Consider the following 17,693-nt stretch of genomic DNA (forward strand, 5'->3'; position numbering starts at 1 on the left):
ATGATTGGCTTTTTTGCCTTATAAAGATTTAAAAACAAGCTTTTTGACAAATTTTTTGGCAAAAAGGTCCAAAAATTTCTTGATTGGATGAGAATTTGAAGACGCTACATAAGGCAAGTTAATCCTCACATCAAGTCCTATTCATTAACACGAACAGATCTTGATTTCGAGTACCGGTTTGCAGCAAAAAAAATTAGGGTTTCTGCTGAGAATTTCAGCATATGGCGACTTGTATTTTCTTGAAGCCTTTGATTGTATCTGTCAAAGTGCAGATTCTTGGTGATTAATGAAGCACTTTGAGGCTGTTACTTCTTTGCTCTATGAGTTGACATAGAATGGAGCAGAGCAGCTAAATTAGAATTGCGAGATTTTTGCAAAGAAGCTTCCTAATCTAAGAAGCAGATTAGATTGGCTTATTTTACATTTTCAGATTTTGCACATTAAGGGGAAGAGATTAAAGCACACATGATGGATGGATATTATAGCTTCCTTTATTGATTGGTTGAAGAATGTGCAGATCCAATAAAAATCCCTCATTATGAAGTCAGCCGAATGGGATGCTTCAAAGTGCTCACTTCAATGGTCCCAAAATGGCTTTGTATGAGGGATTGCATCCAACACGATAGCCTCCACAGGTCCTCATGGCTTTGAGTGGTGTAAACTCTCAATAATATGGCTTTAGGGGGTGTACATACTTAAAGATAAGGCATCCTAGAAACAACATGGCTTTAGTGAATGATCACACTCAAAAGGTATGATTATGACCATGGATAGACTTTTCAGACTCACAAGGTGTCTATAGCTACCTTAATTCATGGGCTCACACTACCACCACACAAAGCACAAGAAAGCATGTCATTGTACATCTGTTTAATATTTGTATGTTGTCTTACTTTTCTTCAATTTTGCGCTTTCCTTTAGTTAAACATCTGCAATCAAGGACAATTGCTTTGATTTTAGAGCCAGGAAGTGAATGTCGAGTGCACACCTAACCCTATGTGCATGTGGACAAGCTAACTCCTACTGCTACGGTTAAGGACAACCTAGGAAGTGTTTTGGCACCATTGTGAGCCTGTACACAGGACTTGCATGCCCATGCATTTTAGAGTAGTTGCATACCCTCTGATTCCACATGAGCACAGCCAGTGTCTGCTAGGTGTAGGCAATGGGGAGTGTTCCCATACAGTTGCATTAGTATCAAGCCTCGGTAGTATCTACAGACGAAGCACCTCTTATAATACAAAACAGTAGCCAGACACAGTGCAGAACAGTTCAGAACAAGCACATAACAGAGTTATTAATGCTCCAGATTGGTCAGAAACCCGGGTTTTAAAGCTTGTTTTTAAGTGTAAGGTTTAAAACCTTTAAAAATGGGTGGCCGGGTCAATCTGAATGCGGCTAAGTTTAATAACATTAAAATAATACAACAACTAGCGTGAGTTTTTAGAAAGACCAACATGGCAAGTTTGTGAGCCTTGTGTGTGTGCACTCAATTTTTCAGCATTATGTGTAGGTTCTGCTTTGCCCTCACAGGAGCTTTGAGCAAGAGATTGCTAGTAGGAGAAAGAGAGGGCTGAACTGAGCGCTAAGAGAGAGAGAAGAAGAAGAAGAAGAAGATCGTTTTAACAACGTGGGAAACTATCTCAAGGGAGAGAAAGTGGGGCTTAACTTGAAGCTGAGAGAAAACTTTGTGAGCATGTGTGTGTACACTGCTGCAGAGAGTTCCCAGATGGTAGCGCTATCTCCTTATAAGGCTTATCTTTGAATTTTTCTATGCCAGATGACGCTAGAGAGAGAAAGAGAAGGCTCGCAAACTTGCTACCGTTGGTCTTTCTAAAAACTCACGCTAGTTGCTGTATTATTTAAATGTTATTAGATTTGGCCACCTTCAGATTGGCCCGGCCACCCATTTTTTTTAATTTTAAACCTTACACTTAAAACGAGCCTTAAAACCCGGGTTTCTGACCGATCTGGAGCATAAATAACTCTGCAGTTTTCATCTCTCTCGACTGAGTCTACCGGGCTCCCGTCGGGACGTATTTCCACTATGGCCTCCGTAAAAATACCACTGTCACAAGATGAGCACCATGTGCTAATAGAAAAGAAAAGACTGAACAGACTTTTAGCACTTCAATAACAACTGAAACTGAAAGAGAGAGAGCACACGCAACACGAAGTGGCGGAATTCCACCCCAGAGAGTATTAGCCCCAAAATGTTCGCTTCAACTGAGTACAATGCCGCTACTCCAATCCCTGCACCTTCACATTGAAGCATGCCAAAGACTGAGCCCTTTACACATATTTAAAGACCCTTGGCCTCAAAAGCAGTTACATGAAAAGCAGTAAACTCAAAAGCATTTGGTCCAAAAGCTGCCAACGCAAAAGCAGGAAATCCGTACAATTGCCACGTCAACAGCGCAATTCGTGGAAATCCATACAAGTTGCCACGGTAGCAGGTCAACGCAAATTTCGAAAATCTGTACAAGCCTACCACGTCAACATGCTCTCCGCGCGCGCGCGTGTGTGTGTGTATGGGCTTGATTTATTTTAATGCCTTTATGTCACTTGGACCCCATCGGACGGGGACCCATAAGTTGGTGGGAACTCTTCTATAAAAATAGGCCACTCAGCAAGACTTTGCAAGTTGGTAAAACTTCTTCTGCTGCTTCTGCTTCTTCACTTAGGGTTTAGGCCCCTTGGTCGAGATCTACAGGTTGGCTCCGTTCTTCAATGGCTTGACACGTGAGCAGTTGGGGTTGAGAGAATGCAATAGAGATGTATAGAGGGAGAGAGAAAGAGAGAGAGAGGAGAAGAGCGACACCCGATGGCGTCCCAACCAACCCTCTCAAGTGCCCCCCGCACCGTTGCCGATGTGGTATTTGCTTTACATTCCATAAATGAAATGTATACACAATGCAATATGTCACAACCCAGTGACGTGGCGTGCCCACAATATACACACATACACCCTCCCCTCGCACACAGTTTTGCCTCCCGAAAATGTGGGCAGAATGCTGATGTGGCCTGCTGTACGGACATCCTGGCTAGCTGATGCAGTGACATGGCAAGCAGCGTACTGCAGAGCTAGCAGCAACGTGCGGAATCAGCGGGCAGCCAGCCACGTGGAAGTGTGTACGGATTGCAACGGCAAATTTTGGGCTACTTTTTGTCTACGTAAAATTTACGCCAAAGAGAGAGAGAGAGAGAGAGAGAGAGAGAGCTTTAAAAATTTTTAAAGCTTTGCTTTATTACTACCAATGAAGTGAGATGAGTTGCACTATTTTTTGGGGCAGCTTTTTATGAATAGCTTTTGGGGCTTTGCTTTTGGCATCCCTTGTAAACCTTTAAATAAGTGGCCAGGCTTCCCACTTCTCAGAGCATCTGGACGCAGAGTCTGAGAGTGAGAGCCTCCCACTCACTTGTACTTCGAGTTGCAGATTAATACAAAAAGAAATACCGAAAGGGGCGCCAGTCTTTGGGGCCAATATCTCTAGGCACGGAACTCCATCGGGCCAGTGTCGAATCAATTGTGAACTGTGAACTGTTTTGAAGTGAATTCTTGTGGTGTTGTGGTAGAATCTCGACTTGGTGGAGTGTCCAAGTTTGTTATAATGGAAACAAAGCACGGCTGATTTCTCTCCTACCGGGTAATCTGATCCTTTTTACGTGGCACTTATGGGAGGGGCTGAGAGAATGCAATAGAGATATGTAGAGGGAGAGAGAAGAGAAGAGCAACACCCGATGGGGTCCAACCAACCCTCTCAAGGGAGGGCCCCCCTGTCACAAGGCGGGCACCACGTGCCAATAGATAAGAACAGACTGAACGGACTTTTAGCACTTAATAACAACTGAATTGAAAGAGAGACGAAACGCGACACGGAGTGGCGGAATTCCACCCCAGAGAGTATTGGCTCCAAACCTTAGCGCCCCTTTCGGTGTTTCTTTATATTGCATCATCAAAGTACAAGCCGATACTCCATCCTCTGCACCTTCGTCCAGAAGCATGCATAGAATGAGCCCATGGCCTCGTATTTAAAGGCCCTAGGCCCAAAAGCAGTTTACATGAAAAAGCCTTAAACTCAAAAGCATCTTGCCAAAAGCTGCCAACGCAAATTACGAAAATCTATACAATGCCACGTCAGCACCTGTCAGCGCAAATCACAAAAATACGTATAGGCTGTCAACGTGAAACGCGAAAATCCGTACAAGCTGCTACGTCAACAGTCAACGCAAAATCCGGGTTGTCCGTACAACTACCACGTCATCAAGTTTTTGTTGCTTCTACTTCTTAGGGTTTAGGCCCCTCGGCCAATGATCTACACAATGGCTCCATTCTTCAGTGGGTCAACACGTCAGCAATTTGTGACATCCCCCCTTCTTGAAAGAGAGTAATCGTCCGCGATTACAGCATACCTGCAAAACAACTCAAGTTAGCTCAAAAATTTCCGAGGGACAATCTGAGGGACAATCAGTTTGCTCTTTTTTTGGTCAAGGAGTTGGCTTCTCCTTCAGCTTCTTTTGATCAAGGAGTTGGCTTCTTCTTTCGTCCAAATCAGAACTCTTGATATTCCGGCGTAATAAAATTAGCCATCACACACAAACCGCACTGAGCTTCCACGAGTGTCTTGATGCACTAAAATGACATACATAGGCAATCTCATCCAATTAGGAATATTCAGTGGTTGGCACATCACAATGCAACACAAATGCTCACATATGCATGTTACAAGACAAATAAACATAAAGTCGCCGATGAACATTCCCCCCCGCAAATAACCATCCACGTCCGGGCCATGAGCTGTTCAACGAATCTCTCATCACTCCTCCCGCAAATAACCTAAAAAGGTCTGGGCCATGAGATATAGAGGCCCTTTACAACCAAACGCCCCCCAGACCGCAGCTTGCGTCATTTGCAGGTGCTAAGAATAACCACTGCTCAGACTTCTTAATACTCCCCCCGTAAATAACCACAAGGGTTTGGGCCATGAGTATCAACAACAATATTCCCCCCGTAAATAACCACAAGGGTTCGGGCCATGAGTAAAAACAACACTTTTCAATCATTCAATACTCCCCTTGCAAATAACCACAAGGATCCGGGCCATGAGTATGAACAAGCATTCTCAAACATCATTTCTCACTACTCAACCTGGGAGTAAAATCACCAATCATTGAAATCAATATTAAAGCCAGAGTCAAACAATTCACATCAGCACCAAGACAGGTTCAAAACAGATACCATCCATTTCAAACAAAATCCAAACAGGATCACCAAACAAGTTCTCAAACAGAACTCAAACTTAAAAAGCAATCTCAGCCGAGCTCGAGAAGTCGACTAACTTTCCATCTTAAGACCTGCACCAAAAAAATTAGGGTTAGGTTTCTCCCATAAGGTCGTAGACAATCACAACATGGTCAATCAGCTCTTGGACAAGTAATGTTCCTCTGGCGGCGATGGTAATCCCAAGCCATAGCAATCACATCGGACCTCCAAGGTCATCAGCTCGTGAAGAGACATCTACTGAGAGATGTCGAAAAATTTCAAGTTATAATCTGCTAGGGTTTCCATGGCAAGCATTTCAGGATACCCCACTCTGCAAGAAACTGCACTTTGAAAGAAGATGTCAGAAACCATATAACTTCGGGCAAAAAAAATTCTTGAAAGCTTGCCAAGTCCTTGGAGTGTGCGGCTTGGTAGCTATAGACATCAACATCTACATGGCACTGCCTTTGAGAAAACAGCAGCTCGAAACAAATCTTGGATCCTTCTCTTCTTGCAAGTGAGCTTAATGGCTTATGTCTTGTAAGACATGAGCGGTGAAGACGGGAGCGCGCCAGATGCGATGAAGTAAGGGTGGGAGTGGCTAATAAGTCCGAGATCGGAACCCGAAGATACTTCAAATAAAATTCCAATAGTCTTTGGTTTGCTTTGTCTGCTCTTTTGTAGGACCGATATCCTTTCAGAAAAGCACACGCCTGATGCTCTAATACCACTGTCACAACACGGGCACCACGTGCCAATAGAAAAGAACAGACTGAACACACTTTTAGCACTTCAATAACAACTGAACAGAAAGAGAGAGACGACACGCGACACGGAGTGGCGGAATTCCACCCCAAAGAGTATTGGCCCCAAACCTTGACGCCCCTTTCGGTATTTCTTTATATTGCATCATCAAAGTACAAGCCGATACTCCATCCTCTCCACCTTCATCTAGAAACATGCATAGAATGAGCCCATGGCCTCATATTCAAAGGCCCTAGGTCCAAAAGCAGTTTACATGAAAAAGCCTTAAACTCAAAAGCATCTGATACAAAAGCATCTTGTCCAAAAGCTGTTAGTGCAAATTACGAAAATCCGTACAGTGCCACGTCAGCACCTATCAGTGCAAATCACGAAAATCCGTACAGGCTGTCAGTGTGAAATGCGGAAATCCGTACAGGTTGCCACGTCAACAGTCAGCACAAAATCCGGGTTGTTCATACAAATACCATGTCATCAATTTCTGCTGCTTCTGCTAGGCTCACACTTCTAAGAGCATCTGGACGCAGAGTCTGACAGTGAGTCCCGACCACTCCCTTGTACTTTGAGTTGCAGATTAATACAAAAAGAAATACCGAAAGGGGCGCCAGTCTTTGGGGCCAATATTTCTAGGCACGGAACTTCGTCGGGCCAGTGTCGAATCAATTGTGAACTGTGAACTGTTTTGAAGTGTATTCTTGTGGTGTCGTGGTAGAATCTCGACTTGGAGTGTCCAAGTCTGTTACAATGGTATCAGAGCACCGCCGATTTCTCTCCTACCGGGAAATCCGATCATTTTACACGGCACTTATGGCTTCAGACAGAGATCAGTCGACTTCCTCTGCATCCAGAGATGCGGGAAGAGATCACGACGACAATTCACGTGAGGAGTATGGCCCGCCTCGGCCTACTCAAGCGGAGCTCGAAGAGATGGAGCGTCGATGATTGATCGGCGATGCAGCAAAGATGTTGCTAAATTTTGCGAAGGACCCGAAATTTGCAAAATTTATGAGCCAGACCTCCGTCGACGAGGTGCATTCACAGTGGCAGCAAACCACAGAACCACCCCTCAAACCGGCATTGAAGAAACCTCCTACTCCAAGGATGTATACAGAGCAAGAATTTGAAGAAGTGGTTGATGCACAAATTGCTCATCTTTTTTACGTGCAAAACAAAGCACAAAAGCACGACAAAAAGCAGAAGAAAGGAACTGAATTCCCAGGTTATTTGGGTCGTCAGTCTACATTTGCATCGACAAGAAAGCAGAAGAAGCGTGTTCGATTTGAAGGAGTACCCAGTTCTTCTTCTTCTTCTTCTTCTTCTTCTTCTTCGAGTTCTTATAGCTCCTCTAACGCGAGCGAAGAAGACAAGGGCAAAAAGCGAAGCAAAAAGCAAAGCTTCGGAAAGGGCAATAAAAAGGCAAAGAGGTCTAAATCTCGCCCAGTTGTGGACAGTTCTACTGAGGACTCGTCTTCCGATAGTTCGGACTCTGACGACACCAACTTTTATGCAAAGAAGAAGAATTTTTATAAAGCCAACCAGTATGACTTTCTGGAGGATAAAGGCAAGAAATTCCAAGAGTTTAAGGAAGGTGGACAGTCAATTAAATTTGACATGTTTTCTGGTTATAGAGATGCGTTCGAAGGCTTTGTCTAGAGGGCTTTCTCTAGAGGGCATTACTCAGAGCACTCCAAGATTCGGAGGGCTACCGCTTACTTCAATGGAAATGCTCGAACTTGGTGGTCCACGATTCTATTAAACAAGACGGCGCCAATTAAATGACTAAAATTCAAAAGGCTTTTTATTTCTTCTTGGCTGACTCGAGAGCACAAACGCGACATACGAACTGCTTGGAACCATCTTCGGATGACCAAGAAGGATACATTAAACGCATATTGCGAGAGATTCTGGAGCTCTTTTCTACCCGCCTCTTCATTTAAGATCTCGTTCAAAGAACAGATTGAGCGGTTTACCTTGGGTCTTCCTACAAAGATCCGAGATCACTGCTTAGAGCAAAAGTCAGATTCTATTCAGGGACTGATGAGTCATCCGAAACGGGGTTTTGCCATTCACTCAGGCAGTTTGACCTACCCCACAGATGAAATCATGACGCAAAGGACCGAACAGACTTCGAAAAATGAAAGTAGAAAGAGGAAGAGCAACCCAGAAAAGAAAGAAAAGGATGCACAACCCAAACTCACTCCTCAAAGAGAGAGATCTTTACATCAAAGAGGGGAAGTGCTTTGGATGCGGGGAAATTGGGCATATCTCTACTAAGTGCCCTAAAAGGATACCGAAAGAACAAAACGACAAGGATGAAGACACGCCAGAGGGTTCGAAAGCAGCTGAGGAACGTGGACGGAAAGGCAAGATGAAAACAGGACTGGTTCCAGATTGCGTGGGGATTGACCCAAGCACGGTGGACGAGAGTACAAAAATTTGCCGAGCATGGGGCAAAGTGAAAGACCAAGAAGTCCTGATCTTCTTTAATGGAGGAGCCAAGGCCAACTTCATTTCACCTGAATTGGCGGCACGGCTCGAGATCACACCCGATCGGATGGGACCACTAGCAGAGGCAGTGCTAGTGGCACCCGGTAGGGAGTAGCCATTACACCTGTCATTTGCAAACTTCGGTTGCATTGTCAGGGGTATTTGGGGCATGAGGACTTCTACATAATGCCTTTGGAAGGTTGTGATGTCCTCTTAGGAATTCCTTGGTACCACAAGAACAACGCCGTGGTTGACTATCGGGCAAGAAAAGCGACTTTGACCACAGAGAAGGGCAGAACCATTGTACTTGATGTAAAACTTAAGGGCGAGTCTGTCCCTATTGTATCGGCTTCAGTCATTTCAAAATTAATGAAATCCAGTCTGTTTGTTTACTCGATCTTTTTGAAAGAGTTGAATGATGAGGATAGGACAAATATGTCTAAACTTGACAAAGAACTCCACAATTTTCTCCTCACTCATGCCGATTGCTTTTCAGAGGGCTTGCCAGGCGAGTTACCACCCGCTCGTCCTGAGGATCATACTATTGATATGATACCTGGAAGCACACCACTGAACCGGCCACCTTACCGTGTGAGCCAAGCCCAGAACAAAGAAATTATGAACCAAGTGAAAGACCTCTTGGAAAAGGGTCTTGTCCAACCTAGTACTTCACCGTACTGCTCTCCAGTGTTGTTAGTTTTGAAGAAAGATGGATCTTGGAGAATGTGCATCGATCATAGAGCTCTCAACAAAATCACCATCAAGAACACATTTCCTATTCCTATGATCGATGATATTCTTGACCGACTACAGGGATCCTCGTGCTTTAGCAGGATCGACTTGAAAAGTAGATATCATCAGATCCGAATCGCACCAGGAGATGTCTACAAGACAACTTTTCGGACGACTTTTGGGTTATTTGAGTTTTTGGTGATGCCTTTAGGCCTAACCAATGCTCCTGCAACATTTAACCGAATGATGGACAGGATTTTTCGAGAGTACAGACTATTTGTTGGCACTTTCTTTGACGACATCATTGTTTTCTCCAAGGATGAGGCAGAACATAGAGAACATCTGCTTCAGGTCTTTCAGGCATTACAAGATCACAAGCTGGTGATAAATGCGAAGAAAAGTGAATTTTTCCTACCAGAGATACACTTTTTGGGACACATTGTCTCAACAGCAAGAGTGCAGATGGACCCGGCCAAGATAGAGACTATCCGTAATTGGCTTGATTTGATGAATGTCCATGAAGTTAAAAGCTTCTTGGGCTTGTATTCGTACTACAGGCAGTTCATTATAGAAAGTTTGCAGAGGTTGCTTCCCCTTTGCATATTTTGACACAAAAAGGAGTTCTTTTCTCGTAGGGACCCACAAAGGTGACTGCCTTTCAGACATTGAAAGAGAAATTGACTACAGGACCAATTTTGACTTTGCCCGACTTGCAGAAGTCATCTGAAGTATATTGTGATACTTGTGGTAGTAGTCTGGGTGCGGTCTTAATGCAAGAAAGCCATGTCATTGCCTGTGAGAGCCGACTGTTCTCAAGGCCGGAATTGACAGCACAGATTTATGAGAAAGAGCTTTTGGCGGTTATCCATGCTCTTACTTAGTGGAGACATTACCTACTCGGAGCGGATTTTACTGTCTTCACAGACCATCAGAGTTTACGCTACTTCTTGTCACAGAAGAAGCTATCAGAAAAGTAGATGCGGTGGGCGAACATCTTGTCACAGTTTCACTTTCAGATTGTCCATGTGCAGGGACAGAAGAATTTGGTGGCAGATGCTTTGTGTGTCTCACAAACCGTTGGTTCTGGCTATTTCCGCGATACATCATAGGAGCTTTGAGGATATGGTCGATCAGTATGCCACTGATACAGATTTTGCAGACATTTTCACACGGATACGGGATGGGGAGACAGTAGCGGGATATTCCATTCGGGATGGGTACTTGATGAGGAAAACCATGTTGTGCGTTACACAGCCGTTGAGGAAAAAGGTTATGACCGAATGCCACTGTCCACCTTTTACGGGTCACCGCGGCATTGCTACCACCTTGAAAGGGGTAGAGAGATACTTCTCTTGGCCAAGACTCAAGAAGGATGTCGACGAGTTCGTGCGCAGTTGCTTGGTATGCCAGAAGGTCGAGTTTGACAGGCATAAAGCACAGGGATTGTTACAGCCTTTGCCCATACCCACCCGCCCCTGGGAAAGTATTGCAATGGACTTCATTTTTTATCTCCCGAGAACATAGAGTGGTCACGATGGTATCTGGACTGTTATTGACAGATTTAGCAAGCAAGCTCATTTCTTTCCAATGAAGAAAACAGTCAAGCCGGATCACTTAGCGAGACTATTTGTGGCCCAGATCTTCAGATTACATGGCATGCCCAAGACGATTGTCTCCGACAGGGACCCCAGATTCACGAGTTTGTTTTGGAAGGCTATTTGGAAGAACATTGGCACGCGGTTACAGTTCTTGTCATCTTTCCACCCGTAGATTGACAGGCAATTTGAGATTGCCAATTCAGTGGAACAAGATTTATTGAAGTCTTACATCTCGGATCAGAAGACTCAATGGGAAAAGTATTTACCTTTGGTGGAATTTGCCTACAACAACACGTTACACTCTTTGACGGGGAAGGCGCCATTTGAGATTATTGAAGGTGCTACAAAGGTTCCACCCTTCCTAAGCACGAAAGATGAGATTTTTGAAGCCGATGAGTACACACGTGACTTGGACACAGCTTTTGCCAAGGTCCGCGAGGCTTTTGCAGAAATCTCAAGAAAGACAGAAAAAGGCAGCACATCACCATCGTCGCGATTTGAAATTGAAGGAGAACGATTGGTGCTCTTACGTTTTGAGAAGGCACGCCTGAGAGAGAAAAAGGGAAAGGAGAGGCTTTTTCCAAAGCTTAGTGTAAGGTGCAGCGGAAGTGAATGTTGAACTTTGCTCAAGATGAGTGCTCCAAACTGTGCTCAAGGTTCCTTTTACTTTCGGAAGGGAGAGCCTTCCGTTCCTTTAGTGAGAGAGTGCAATGGACACAAACAAAGTAAATGGACATTGTGCGTGAAAGTGCTGAGACTGAGAGATAGAGAGAGCAAAGAATACGACACCAGAGATGTTGTCAAACCCTCCTCCGAAGGCGCCACTCTCTATGGCGAGAGCGGTTTACTTATGATTGCACAAATCTCTACAATACTTGGACTTTCCGACGATGTCAATGACGACGAGACGGGCTGAAATCTGAAAACTCTAAGGGCTGAAATTGCAAATCTTTATCTGCTCAATTTTGACTCTATGTCGGAGACGATGTCGATGACGACGATGTGACGACGACGCGCTGAAAACGCAGATACTGAAATTTGCGTTTTCCGGGCTGAAACTGTAAACCTCGCGAAATCTGACCGTGCAGCGAGGATTTGTTGCAGGAAGGTGAGATCTGCGAGGTTCAGGGGTTCTTCTGCGAGTGCTAAAGGCTGAAAACTGAAAACGCTGATGCTTCTGCTGATTCCGTCGCGGAGGGACTACAAAACGCTAGGTGCTCTGCTGTCCCAAAAACGCTAGGGCTGAAATTGATCCTGCTGCTCCCGGTTGTTCTGCAAATGCGAAACGCTAGGCTGATCTGCTGTGTCATGATGACGCCGGGCTGATTTGCTGAACAAAACCGCCAAGGCTGGTCTACTGATGCAAAAATGAAAGGGTAGCTGCTATGAGGCAAAACACTAGGGATCTTGCGGGTTCTGCTGAGAAGTTGCCTGTTGAGCAAGTCCTCCTGCTGCCTCTTCTGCCAGAAAGTGCTAGCGCTAGGTTTTTATTATACAAACTTAGCAAAATTGCCCTACCTACTTTCCAACAAAAGTCACTTAAAAATAATAAGTAAAAAATGTCAAAAATAGGAAAAATAAGTCTATGCACTGTAAAAATGCTACGGATGGGATCTGACTAGAATCTGATATTCATGTTGTGTGCAACTAGAGGATATGCATCTAATCTAAGTGTCTGGACATGCACAATCTGGGAACAGACTCACAAAAGTGCCAAATCACTTCCTATTCTAGACTGACTTGACTGAACTGAACCCTTGTCATGTTGTAGCTTGTCCACGGACACATAGGGTTGGATGTGTCACGTGACATCCCCTCCTTTTCAAAGTAAGGTATTGGTATCGAACTATATGGCGTCGAGGGAGATCGCCAACAGGGTCTGGAATCCTGAGAAGGACTCTTCGCCGGCCCACTCTGATGCGTGGGTCGTGCGATACTTGAACTTCATAAAGGTCTGCAATGCTTGCTTCTGTGGGCCGCGCCGAAAGCGACACAAAGTCTTTTGTGGCTCCTTCAATGCTTCAACTTCGTCTAGAGTCATGCTTCTTCCTTCTTCAAGAATCTCCATGGTTGAAAATTCCTGAAACCATTTCCAACACAAAACCATGAACATACCTATTCCATGTAAAGTGATTGGGAAAAATCTCGTCTGTCGAACAAACTGTGCATGCCATGTAGATGAACATAGAGACGGAGTGCCAAACCGTTCACCACACACACGCAAACAATGAGATCTAATCTTGTCTTGCTGATCTAAAGCAATCAACTGTGGCAATTCACAACGGAAATGCCCATGCTTGGTGCTCATACTTTCTTGTGCTCTTTCTACGACTGTGTCGTGCCAAAGAAGAGACATGGAATGTGACTTCCTTGAATGCATACTTTTCAGCTTTTCATGAACAATCCGCATACATTTGTGCTCATTCATGAGTGAAACGTGCTCAACGTACAATATCTCATGCCTAGGAAAAGGGATTACATAAAAACGCTGACTAAAATACAGGAAACGATCACGAATGAAACACTCGAACAATGCCTGTTGACAAATCATTCGAACACATAGTACTTCCTGTGGGGGTTCTTTGGACCTAGGCTCGAGAGCCAAGATCAGATCTTCGTGATTGATCGAATTTGCAATGAGGTTAGCTTCGCTAGAAAAAGTATCCACTAACTCATCCTTCTTGTGAACAATCACTTCTTCTTCATGCAAATCATCATGCTCATCATCATGCTTATCATCGTGCTTGTCATTATCATTCAAAATCATCATGCTTATCATAACCATGCAAATCATGTGTATCATGCTTTGAAGAAAACGAGACTGAGAGTCTCCTTTTCCCGAATCTCTTGCATCTGTGCCTGCACTTGAGAAAAGAGTCGCAGCATCTCTTGCATTCTTGCTTTGTTCTCGATATCAAATCTTGCTAGTCTTTCTTTGTTCTTGCACTCGTGCTCATGCTCTATGGCTTCCATTTTTGCGTCGTATTCACGATCTATGGTTGCCATACTTTCTTCGTAGGCCTTTCTTTCTGCTTCTCTTGCTTCGCGTTCGAACTTGTTGTCCATAAACAACTGCGTCAACTCCTTTATAGGAGTTAGTGCAATCCTTGGCGTAGCTGGGAAAGGGGGAGGGTCGAAAAAACCTCTTGGTGGAGAAAATTCTTCTTCGCCTCTGTTATGCTCATCACCTCCAAGCGAAGTATCCATTCCGCTTCGAGTCATGACCATCCACTGAAGTCGGGGGTTTTTGTGGGTTCTTGTGGTCTTGGGTTCTTAAATTCACGAGGAACTTGGGTTCTTGTGAGTCTTGGGTTCTTGGGGGTCTTGAGGGTCTTGAGTTCTTGGGGTTCTTGAGGGTCTTGAGGTTCTTGAGGTTCTTCTTTCGCTTGCAATCTGTGTTAGAGAAGGATCTTCTCTTCACCAGAGTTCTGCTCTTTTCCGCGGGCGCACCCCTTGGCGGCCTTGCGCTCACACCAAGGTTGCTTTTGCCCACCTCACGTCGATTGGCCGGCCGCTAAGTGCACGGTCCGCTCTCAATGAGTGAAAAGAGGCACAAGGGGAGGTTGGACAAGCCCTTCTTTCCTAGGATTGCTATCACTCTTCAAAAACACGATTAGAAATCGACACGCCCAAGTGAACTTGGATTCGTGCGACCTCAACAAGCAAAAAAAATTATGTGGTTCTTGTGGTTCTTTCCTTGAGTGATACAGAACATTGCCAAAGCTCTGATACCAATGTTAGGTGCAGCAGAAGTGAATGTTGAACTTTGCTCAAGATGAGTGCTCCGAATTGTGCTCAAGGTTCCTTTTACTTACAGAAGGGAGAGCCTTCTGTTCCTTTAGTGAGAGAGTGCAATGGACACAAACAAAGTGAATGGACACTGTGCGTGAAAGTGCTGAGACTGAGAGATAGAGAGAGAAAAGAATACGACACCAGAGATGTTGTCAAACCCTCCTCCGAAGGCCCCACTCTCTATGGCGAGAGCGGTCTACTTATGATTGCACAAATCTCTACAATACTTGGACTTGCCGACGATGACGAGACGGGCAGAAATCTGAAAACTCTAAGGGCTGAAATCTGCAAATCTTTACTTGCTGAATTTTGACTCTATGTCGGGGACGATGTCGATGACGACGATGTGACGACGACGCGCTCAAAACGCAGATGCTGAAATCTGCGTTTTCCGGGCTGAAACTGTAAACCTTGCGGAGTCTGACCGTGCGGCGAGGATCTGCTGCGGGAAGGTGAGATCTACGAGGTTTGGGGGTTCTTCTGCGGGTGCTAAAGGCTGAAAAGTGAAAACGCTCATGCTTATGCTGATTCCATCGCGGAGGAACTGAAAAACGCTAGGTGCTCTGCTGTCCCAAAAACGCTAGGGCTGAAATTGATCCTGCTGTTGCCGGTTGTACTGCAAATGCAAAACGCTAGGCTTATCTACTGTGTCGTGACGACGCCGGGCTGATTTGCTGAACAAAACCGCCAAGGCTGGTCTACTGATGCAAACACTCTAGGGTAGCTGCTGTGAGGCAAAACGCTAGGGATCTTGCGGGTTCTGCTGAGAAGTTGCCTGTTGAGCGAGTGCTCCTGCTGCCTCTTCTGCCAGAAAGTGCTAGCACTAGGTTTTTATTTATACAAACTTAGCAAAATTTCCCTACCTACTTTTTAACTAAAGTCACTTAAAAATAATAAGTGAAAAATGTCAAAAATAGGGAAAATAAGTCTATGCACTGTAAAAATGCTACTGATGGAATCTGACTGGAATCTGACGGTCATGTTGTGTGCAACCAGAGGATATGCATCTAATCTAAGTGTCTGGACATGCACGGTCTGCGAACAGACTCGCAAAAGTGCCAAATCACTTCCTATTCTAGATTGACTTGACTGAACTGAACCCTTGTCATGATGTAGCTTGTCCACGGAGACATAGGGTTGGATGTGTCACGTGACACTTAGTATGCGATACTACGAACCTTTCAAGATCTCCAAAAAGATAAATGATGTCTCCTTCCGACTGAAGCTGCCCGACACTTGGAGGATTCACAATGCTTTTCATGTGAGTCTCTTGAAGCCTTTTAAAGGCGATGTGCCTGAAGATGGGGAGCCTCATGAGCAACCCGAGGTGGAAGAAAACGAGGAGATCCTCGTTCCGGAATAGATATTGGCACATACGGACAGAAAGATTAAGGGTAAAGTGAGAAGGCGGTTCTTCGTTAAATTCAAGAACTATCCTAAATTGGATGTGAAGTGGATGGAGGAGGAGGACCTAGCAGATACTCCTCAGATTGTGAAACTTTACCTTGAAGCTTTTGATTTAGCATAGTCTATTCCAAATGGAGCCCCGAATTCAGCTTGGCCGGATATCTAGTGCAGTGGGTAGGCACAAGAGGGGAGTTACTCCGCTCCTTTGATGCCTCGATTTTTGATACTAGTCATTGATGTCTCTTTGAGCTTCAAGGATACTGAGAGCTAACAATATTCTGTTGTATGACTTTATAAACTGGAATTCCCGATAATATGATACTAATTTGTTCTTGACTTGTTTTAGTGCAAGAACTGATAGACGAAATTACTGCAGCATTTTGGTCTGAATGTACTCGATAGGCATGGTTGCAATAGGGATTAGTCAATCGGGCATCTATGAGATCCTGAGTGGCTCTAGATGCGATTGCTAATTGCATTGCCGACAAAACCATGCTTTGAGATCCGATTGAATGTTGAATTTGATTTGTCATGAGATGTCTTGTGATGTCTAGTGATGTCATGTGATGTGATTGTCGATTGGTACATGTGCTAGATGTGTGTTCCTAGTGCGTCGGTACTAACAGTCAGTGTCTGCTAAGACAGTTTATGGCTTCTGTCTGTTTTGCAGGCGTAATCAAGGGCGATTACAATGCTTTCAAGAGGGGGGTATGTCACAACTCAGTGACGTGGCTGCCCAGCACTCACACACACCGGCTGGTAGCAGACTGGGCTCCCGAAAATTAAGGGCAAAATGCTGACATGGCACTGCTCACGTTGTAACAAGCTGCTGACGTGTCAAAGCCTAAAGAATGAAACCAACTTACAGATGCCGGCTGAGGGGCCTAAACCCTAAGAAGAACAAGTAGTAGCAGAAGAAGAAGTCCTACCACCTTATGGGGACCCCGTCCGATGGGGGCCCCAAGTGACATAAAGGATTAAAATAAAGCAGGACACACACACATGCAAAAATTGATGACGTGGCATATTTCCGAAAATTGCGCTGGCATGATGATGTGGCCAGCTGTGCGGATTTTCGTAAATTACGCTAGCAGTTTTTGGCTTTGCTTTTTGGACCAAAAGCTTTTGAGTTTTGAAGGCTTTTCACTGTAAGTGCTTTTCAGGCCAAGGGCCTTTAAATATGAGGTTAGGGCTCATTCTCTGGCATGCTTCTTAGAGAAGGTGCAGAGTCTGGAGTTCCTTGTACTGTGTTGATGCAATATAAAGAAATATCGAAAGGGGCGCCAAGGTTTGGGGCCAATACTCTCTGGGGTGGAATTCCGCCACTCCGTGTCACGTGTCATCTCTCTCTCTCAGTTCAGTTGTTATTGAAGTGCTAAAAGTTTGTTCAGTCTGTTCTTTTCTATTGGCACGTGGTGCCCGTCTTTTGTGACAGACGTGGCCTGTTGTACGGACACCCGCGTTTTGCGGCCCCATTCGCGGAAGCTGTGTACGGACGCCCAGCTTTTTGGCTACACAAATTGTTTGCTTTATTCTACGCAAGGCAGTTGAGAAAAAGATAGAGAGAGCTTTTGCTTTATTTCACTAAGCCTTGTGAGAGGAATTGCTATGCTTTATTTTTGGGACAGCTTTTGATTTACAAGCTTTTGGGG

The 17,693-nt window shown here is 44.7% G+C and overlaps 1 protein-coding gene across 1 annotated transcript in view; it reads right to left on the reverse strand.

Moving 5' to 3' along the window:
* LOC147438689 (pseudouridine synthase and archaeosine transglycosylase (PUA) domain-containing protein) overlaps positions 1-17,693 on the reverse strand; it is a 63,962-nt gene that overhangs the window by 29,623 nt on the left and 16,646 nt on the right. The gene's annotated exons all lie outside the window — the stretch shown is intronic.

The sequence above is a fragment of the Adiantum capillus-veneris genome, chromosome 16, assembly GCF_014529385.1.
Source record: "Adiantum capillus-veneris isolate H3 chromosome 16, ASM1452938v2, whole genome shotgun sequence".
Taxonomy (NCBI): Eukaryota; Viridiplantae; Streptophyta; class Polypodiopsida; order Polypodiales; family Pteridaceae; genus Adiantum; species Adiantum capillus-veneris.